Genomic DNA, 8,737 nt, shown 5'->3' with positions numbered 1-8,737 from the left:
TAAATAAGTGCAGCCATGCATTATTTGTTTTTATAATTGTTGTTCAATAAATTTTATGTGGGTCTGGCATGATTGTCAGGCTCAAAACACTTGGGTCTGACAAAGTGTTCCGGGTGGGAAAAAGAAGAGTAAACCAGGTGAGGCTTTTTGAAGGCTATATAAGATATCGACTATCTTATATGATTGAAATGGTTATTGTTGGTCATCATCTTATGTAATGTTTGTGTGTATTAGTAATGGTAATAGTAGTGATAATAATAATGGTGATGAAAAATCAAGAAAATAATGTCATGGATAATGAAAGGTAATGGAAGGATTTAGATTTAGAGGTGAATTGAGTTAAGAGTTTGGTACTTAAATTAAAAATTCTTGATTAATAATAAGAAAATGAAAGCTGCATGAAAATCATAGTTTTGAAACCCGGCCTGACAAGGGCTGGAACCGGGTCGGGTTGAAGAAAAAATAGGGTAAGGAAAAACCCGTTGTGACCCAGTTGACCCGGCGGGTTGACCCGGCAAGACCCGGTTGCAATCTGTTAACTTTTTTTTACTAAAACGATATCGTTTTGATTTAAAAAAAAAAAGAATTGACCCGGCCAACCCAGCCAAAACTTGAAACCCGGGCTGGCCACTGGACCAGGTCTGAAAACTATGATGAAAACCATGACAACAACTTCATCTCTCTCTCTATTCTTATTATTAGATGCTACTACTATTATTAAGAAATTAAATTATCATTACTACAAAATTCTATATTTTTAAACCTCAACATAGATGGTAATACAAACCGACAAAATAAAAATGATGGATGAACTATTGTTTAGGATTTCGAGTTCAGGGTTTAGGGGATGTGGCCCACCATCTAGCCTCCTAGTTTAGAGCCCATAGTAAGGACAAAATAAAAAAAAATTACCCGAAGAAAAAAAGAGTTAAAATGCAAAAACAAAACCAATTGTATAGATTACTATTGTAATGAATGTAAAAAAAAATATTGTTTTCCATATCTTTTAGCTTTATTTATAATTTGATTCATAATTTTGGTTGTCAACAAAAAAAACTAATTCACCTGAATTTGAACAAAAAAAACTAATTCACCTGAATTTGAACGTATTACTCTTTTATATTATAACAAAAACTAAAAGAGCTCAGTGTCCCTTTATTTGTTTACCTGGACACAGATTACTGTACATTGGAGTAGTGTCATGAAGAATTGTTAATGACAAAGAAACCTTCTAAGCTTGCAATTGAGGGTAAGATTGTTTTTCATGGAATACATTTGGCATTAAAAGAATGATTGGGGATAAAATGATCCGTTTGATTTTATTGGTTACAGTACAGATACTGATTTGTCATTCATGGCACAAAATTTTAACCTTTGGGTTGGGGGTTTCTTTTGTCTTTTTCTTTTATTAAAACATGTCAAATACAAAATTACCATTGGGTTTCAACAAAAACAAGGTTGCATGTAGGGGTATTTTCATCGTTTCCATATGATTTTATTGTAAATATCAAATGGGGTCAGGGGTAATTGGGTATTTGTATGTGTATAAATTATTATTTATATTCATAAACGATTTAAGCGTGCTGAGCACGTGCCAACGGGTGGCCGCCGCCCGTGCCATTCAAGTGGCACGTGCGGCCCCAAAACCAAACCGAGCGTCACCTTACGGGGTGGTGTTTGATGCGCCTCGCCACCCCGGGCACAATAGCAATGCGCTTGTGCCGAGGCAACCCACGAAGGAGCTCCGGCTGGGGGGGGTTTCCCCTCCCTCTCCCCTCTCCTCCTTGAAAATCATGTTGCCCAATGTAAAAACACAAAAAGATTTGACATGATTGCCAGACCCAAGTGTCTGGCTTGTCAGACCTGCAAGTGTCTGACCTGATTGTTTTTCTATATTTTTTTTAATTTTTAGTTTTTTAAAAAATAATGCATTATTTGTGTATATTTTTTCAAATAAATTTTTTGTTTGTTTTAATTAGATTGTGCTTATTTTTAAATAATATTGGGTGTGTTTAGTTTTTAGAGAGGTAGGTATGATTCATTTGTGTTTTTTTCTTAATTTTATACATATTGTTTTTTAATATTAATTTTTTTATAGAATTTTTAATAAGTGCAGCCTTGTATTGTATTTTTTTAAATTATTATTCAATAAATTTTATGTGCTATCTATAGTCATGCATTGTAATTTTTTTTTAATTATTGTTCAATAAATTTTATGTGGGTCTGACATGGTTATCAGATCCAAGGCCACCTGGACTTGGCGCTAGCCACATCCAAAGTGCTTGGACTTGACGAGCTGCCAAGTCCAAATTAACATGGGTTAAGCATGTTTGTCAAACCCAAGTGTCTGGCTTACCAGGCTCGCAAGCACCTGGCCTAATTATTTTTTTATATTTTTTTTTGTTTCAATTTTTCAATTTTTTAAAAAAATAATGCATTATTTGTGTATATTTTTTCAAATAAATTTTTTATTTATGTTTTAATTAGATTATACTTATTTTTAAATGATATTACATGTGTTTAGTTTTTAAAAAGATAAGTATGATTCATCAATGATTTTTTCTTAATTTTATATAGATAAAATATATTTTTTTAATATTGATTTTTTTTATAGGATTTTAAATAAGTGTAGCCTTGCATTATTTTTTTTTAAGCCATGCATTATTTTTTTTAATAATTATTCTTCAATAAATTTTATGTGAGTCTGGCATAGTTGTCAGACCCAAGACATTTGGATCTGACAAAGTGTTTCGGGTGAGAAAAAGAGGAGTACGCAGGTGAGGCCAATTTTTTAGGCTATATAAGATATCAACTATCTTATATGATTGAAATGGTTATTGTTGTGTATTAGTAAATATAATGGTAGTGGTGATAATGGTAGTGATGAATAGATAATTAAAGGTAATGGAAGGATTTGGATTTAGAGGTGAATTGGTTGAGTATTTGGTACTCAAATTAAAAATTCTTGATAAATAATAAGAAAATTAAAGCTGCATGAAAACCATAGTTTTGAAACCCGGCCCGGCTCGGAGGGTCGACCAGGGACCCGGCCGACCCGGGGTTGGAACTGGGCCGGATTGAAGAAAAAATAGGGTAAGGAAAAACCCGATGTGACCCGGTTGACTCGGCAAAACCCGGTTGCAACCCGTTGACTTTTGTTTTTTTTTTACTAAAACGACGTCGTTTTGATTTTAAAAAAAAACAAATTGACCCGGCCGACTCGGTGACCCGGTCAAAACCCAGAACTCAGGCCGGCCACTGGACCGGGTCTGAAAACTATGATGAAAACCATGACAACAACTTCATCTCTCTATTTTTATTATTAGATGCTACTACTACTATTAAGAAATTAAATTATCATTACTACAAAATTCTATATTTTTAAACCTCAACATAGATGGTCATACAAACCGGCAAAATGAAGATGATGGATGAAGTATACATAAAGGTAAATCATTTTCTTACCTGCCACCTGTTGCGCTATCCACGAGAATCCAATCAACCAAGGAACATTCTTCATCTGAAATTTGATTTAGAAGGTTTCCATTCTCATTTGCATGGAGAAAATACACCATTCGATTTTTTCCCTTTAAATCTAGAAAAGCTGCCCGTGAACCTTTCCCATGAAGCTGAATAATAGATATCAAAGTCGGAAACAAAAATGATATACTAGATACGAAGTAGTCAAAAGTACGAAAATATACCTGCACAAATTCAAGGTTTGCTGCATCCGCAACTCTCAATAGCGTGTCTGCATCATCATCCACAAACACCCCTACCGGTGCTGCTTCATATTCTCTTGCAACTTTCAAAATTTCCTTTGCAACTGGAAGTGAAATGGAACGTTTTGAGTTGGGCTAAAGAATCATCCCAATAAAATTAGCACCAGCTTCTGCTGCCATCACAGCATCTCGAGCTGAGGTAATCCCACACATTTGAACCAAAAGGCACTTTTTTTCATGATCTTCATGAGTAAAGGCAGCTTTCTCTGATGGGGTGGAAACGCAATTAACCTTACTCCTTGGATGAGATGTAATTCTCGAGAAGTTCAGTTCACTCCCAACTAGACCTGCAAATACTCAGCATTCTCGACTCTTTAAATATACACTATCAAAATCTCATTTGGACATTCAAAAAGAAATTGCATAAGAGTTATTTATGGATTGGGGTTTAATCCGTTGTCTATTGGGGTAAATGGGGCTCTAATTGTAACAGGCAGAAACAAAAGAATATTATATTCTAAAATAACAGAGGATGAAAAAACTACAAGGAACATGACTTCTTTGCCAGTGACCTCCAGTAGTCAACCCTATCAATAAAGAACAAAGATCAATGAAAAACTTAAAGACCCAGCGATCTTTATTAAAAAAAAAAAAAACACATTTACAACTCTCAAATCATTAAAAACCAAACAGGATGTTGCTCCTTAAACTAGTATGATAAATGGATAGTTCAGACTTTTCATTGAATGTTTCGTCATTTCAAGATCATTTTGAAGCACAAAGAACAATAAAATTTTAAATTATGTATTAACGAAGGTTAACAACTTAGTTGATATTTCAACTTAGTTGTTTAGAGAAAAACTAGTGTTGGTGCCTGCGCAATACCGAGGGCAACTGGCATTGATTATCGAGGAGCTGAAAAGATAGTGTGTGAGTATAAGCTGATTTAGTCTATCTTGGATAGTCCTTTAACAAGAAGCTTAATGAGATGTCCTTGCAACAAGGGCATCTGTTTATAATATTTGAGTCGTAAAGAGAGCTAATGTAAAAGTGAAGGAATTACTTGCCCAAGAGTATATTTATTACAATGAATGGTTGATGGGGAGGCATATAGGATAGTGGATGAAGACTGAAAAGGTAAAATAGGCTTGTAAAGAAGATGGTTGTTCCCTGTAAATGGGAATCCGCCTTTAGCGAAAAGAGGCCGACAAATTAAAGCATTATAATGTTTGATCTCGTGTCCTTATTCTCAGTAGAAAAACAGCAATTTGAGATCAGTTCTATGTAAGAGGTTGAACCCGGTAACTTGTTTAGTCATTTTTCCATTTGACCAAAACAAATAACAATTTTAATGCTTCAAATGTCAAACTCAAACCTACCCCTTCCTCTTCCACGGTAAGTACCTCGGCCTCCACCTTTACCTCGTTGTTGGGGTCATGACTGATTTGAAAGGCTTGTTCATCTACCACATGCCGGCTGATTTCAGATCTGGTACATCAAACACATGGAATCTATGAAAATGAAGCAATCATTTCATACAAACCATTAAGTCTCTGGTCCAAGTATACTTCATTAAGACACAATCTACATCAAATTATGTAAATCAAGAACATCAAACTAATAGAGTGTAGACAGGGGGACAGGTTGGGCTTGCCTGGAGAGGCGGCGTATCTGGATATGGAGTTGAAAGTTCCATGAGAAGGAAGAGGAAATGAAGCAGGAATAGAACCAAGTGCACTTCGAGGGGAAGATAAAGATTGCATTTCCTTCTTTACTTTTCTTAGAATTCCTTTTTCTCTGGTTTATGTGTTCTTGTAGGGTTTTTCTGGTTTCAGTGATGAGGGAGCCACTGTTGAATTACGGGCCAGCCCATTTCATTCTCTTTTTAGGTTGGCCAGTTGTGTTTTTCTCTTTTTTTTTTCTTTTCATTTCTTCTTTCATGTTTTTATTTTTATCTCGAAGAACAAAAACGCATTTGATTTTGATTTGAGAATAAAAAGTAGGAACCTCATGCACTATAAAATCTTTTTCATCGATAGATTTCATGATTTTAAAATCAAATTTAACAAATAATTTTATTTTAAAAAAATATTTAAAAATTAATGAAATAATCTAGATAAATAAAAACAAAATTTATGTTATACAAGTTGTAACCAATAATTACTTAAATTACTTACATAAGATGAGAAATTAAATCACATCTAGTTTCACACAAAAAATAAGAATTCCTATCTTTTATTCTTCTCTCCTCATTTTTGTTTATGTATTTTTTAATAAATTTCTAATAATAAATTTAAAAAAAAAGAGTCTTTAAAATACATTTGTAATCTTAAAAATGATTTAACTCAATTTGACCTTGCTATGATGGACTAGTAGTGAGAGTTGGGTATTTAGTGGTAATCTAAGGATAAACTAGAAAAAAATTTCAATTATTTTACTAAAATACATCAAGATATTTAAAAGAGTTTCACTAACGTTTTCAGGTTAAATCCCTCTCATCAAGAGCTTCATTACTAAAATGGCTTCTTTGCAAGTTAACAAATTATGATTATAAGTGACCTCTAGCAGTCAACCCTATCAATAAAAACTGAAAATTATTGAAAAACTTGAAGACCCAATAATCTTAATTCCAAAGAAACACATTTACAATACTCAAATCATTAAAAACCAAATAGAATGTTGCTCTTTAAACTACTATGATAAATGAATAGCTCAGGCTTTTCATTGAATTTCAAGATCATTTTGAAGCTAAAAAGCACAATAAAATTTTAAATAATGCCTCCAGCTTTACTTCTTTTTCTTAAATCTTATAACAAATCACTTAAATCTCAACCTAAAAATAATAAATTTAAAAAAGAATTTATGTGATTGTGATGAAAATTCCTAGTGAATTAAAACTTTGGATGAAATAAGAAGATAAATATGTAAATCAAACACATGGAATCATTATTAGAATTCCTTTTTTCTCTGGTTTATGTATACTTGTAGGGTTTTTCTGGTTTCAGTGATGAGGGAGCCACTGTTGAATTACGGGCCAACCCATTTCATTTTTTTTTTAGGTTGCCCAGTTGTGTTATTCTCTCCTTTTTTTATTTTTTATTTTTATCTTTTCTTCTTTCATGTTTTCAATTTTTTTATCTCGAAGAACAAAAACACATTTGATTTTGATTTGAGAATAAAACAATGAAGATAAAAAGGAGGAAAACCTCATGCACCATAAAATCTTTTTCATTGATATATTTCATGATTTTAAAATCAAGATTAACAAATAATTTTATTTTTAAAAAAATATTTGAGAATTAATAAAATGATCTAGATAAATAAAAAAAATTATGTTATACAAGATGTAACCAACAATTACTCACACAATATGAGAAATAAAATCACATCTAGCTTCACACAAAAAAAAAATGATAAGAATTCCTATCTTTTATTCTTCTCTCCCCATTTTTGTTTATGTATTTTCTAATAAATTTTTTTTTTAAAAAAATAAAAAAAGTCTTTAAAATAAATTTCTAATCTTAAAAATGATTTAACTCAATTCCACCTTGCTACGGTGGACTAGTAGCGAGAGTTGGGTATTTAGTGCTAATCTAAGTATAAACTAGAAAAACAAATTCAATTATTTTACTAAAATACATCATGAGGTTTGAAAGAGCTTCACTAACGTTTTCAGGTTAAATCCCTCCCACTAAGAGCTTCATTACAAAAATAGCTTCTTTGCAGGTTAACAAATTATGATTATAAGTGATCTTTAGCAGTCAACCTTGTCAATTATAGACTGAAAATCATTGAAAAACTTGAAGACCCAATAATATTTATTAAAAAAAACATATTTACAATGCTCAAATTATTAAAAACCAAATAGAATGTTGCTCTTTAAACTAGTATGATAAATGAATAGCTCAGGCTTTTCATTGAATTTCAAGATCATTTTGAAGCTAAAAAGCACAATAAAATTTTAAATCATGCCTCCAGCTTTACTTCTTTTTCTTTTATCAAAATCTTATAACAAATCACTTAAATCTCAACCTAAAAATAATAAATTTAAAAAAGAATTTATGTGATTGTGATGAAAATTCCTAGTTAATTAAAACTTTGGATGAAATAAGAAGATAAATATGTACCTTAAGATATTAAATGAGTGGTATTTTGGTAAATTAAAAAATTTATTCTCCCTTTTTAAAGGAAGGCCAATGAAAATGGAGAAAAAAAAGAAGTTGAAAATTCATTTTCTTTATTTTTGTAAACCCTCGATTAGTTTTTTTAAAACAATTAAAATCTTAACCTGGTTATAGAATGAGTTAAATTAAATTAAGAATATAGAACTAAACATCAAAGGATGAAATTAAAATAAATAAAAGAAAGTATAACACTCATTGTTAGAAAAAAAACAAAGATGGGGACAAAATATAATAATTAAACATAATGGGGTCAATATATAAATTGTCATAACCCATTTTTGGGTTATTCCCTAAATTCACTTTTTCTCTTCCAAAAAAATCAAAAATATATTCGGACTAAAAACAAAAAAAATTCAAAAAATAATATCAGTGAAGAGGAGGATGTCAGAGCGCCCAGAAAATAGCTAGAATTTGGTTGAGGAAGTTCAAAAATACAAAGATTGAAATTTTACAGTATATTGTTGACTGATGAGAGCCTTATTGACAAAGAAAAATTCAATTTGAAGAAGAAATGTCCAAAATCAGATGTTTATGGACTCAATTAAATTTTATTGGAGGTTTAATTTAATTTATAGAGGATTTGATTTCAAGAAAAAATGATTTTTAAGTCAATTTGGGCTTTAATTGGAAGAAATTAAAGTTTAGGGGTCAATTAAAATTTTTAAGAGTTGATTTGGTTAAATCATGGGCTTAATTGCATAAATATTGAAGTTTAATGGCCAATTGAGGACTTAATTAAATAAATTCAAAACCAAGGACCAAACTGGAAAAGGCATTGAAATCTGGGGTTTGAATTGAAGTTAATCAGGGGTTTAATTAGAGATAAAGCGT

General features: G+C 31.5%; 1 pseudogene; it reads right to left on the bottom strand.

The window, feature by feature from the left end:
- Window positions 1–2,409: 2,409 nt before the first annotated feature.
- LOC18105434 (N-(5'-phosphoribosyl)anthranilate isomerase 1, chloroplastic-like) lies at window positions 2,410–5,215 on the bottom strand (annotated as a pseudogene).
- Between the last annotated feature and the right edge of the window lie 3,522 nt (window positions 5,216–8,737).

The sequence above is a fragment of the Populus trichocarpa genome, chromosome 14 (genome assembly GCF_000002775.5).
Source record: "Populus trichocarpa isolate Nisqually-1 chromosome 14, P.trichocarpa_v4.1, whole genome shotgun sequence".
Taxonomy (NCBI): Eukaryota; Viridiplantae; Streptophyta; class Magnoliopsida; order Malpighiales; family Salicaceae; genus Populus; species Populus trichocarpa.
The sequence above is the reverse complement of the archived record's forward strand: the minus strand, read 5'-3'. Positions and strand labels throughout refer to the sequence as shown.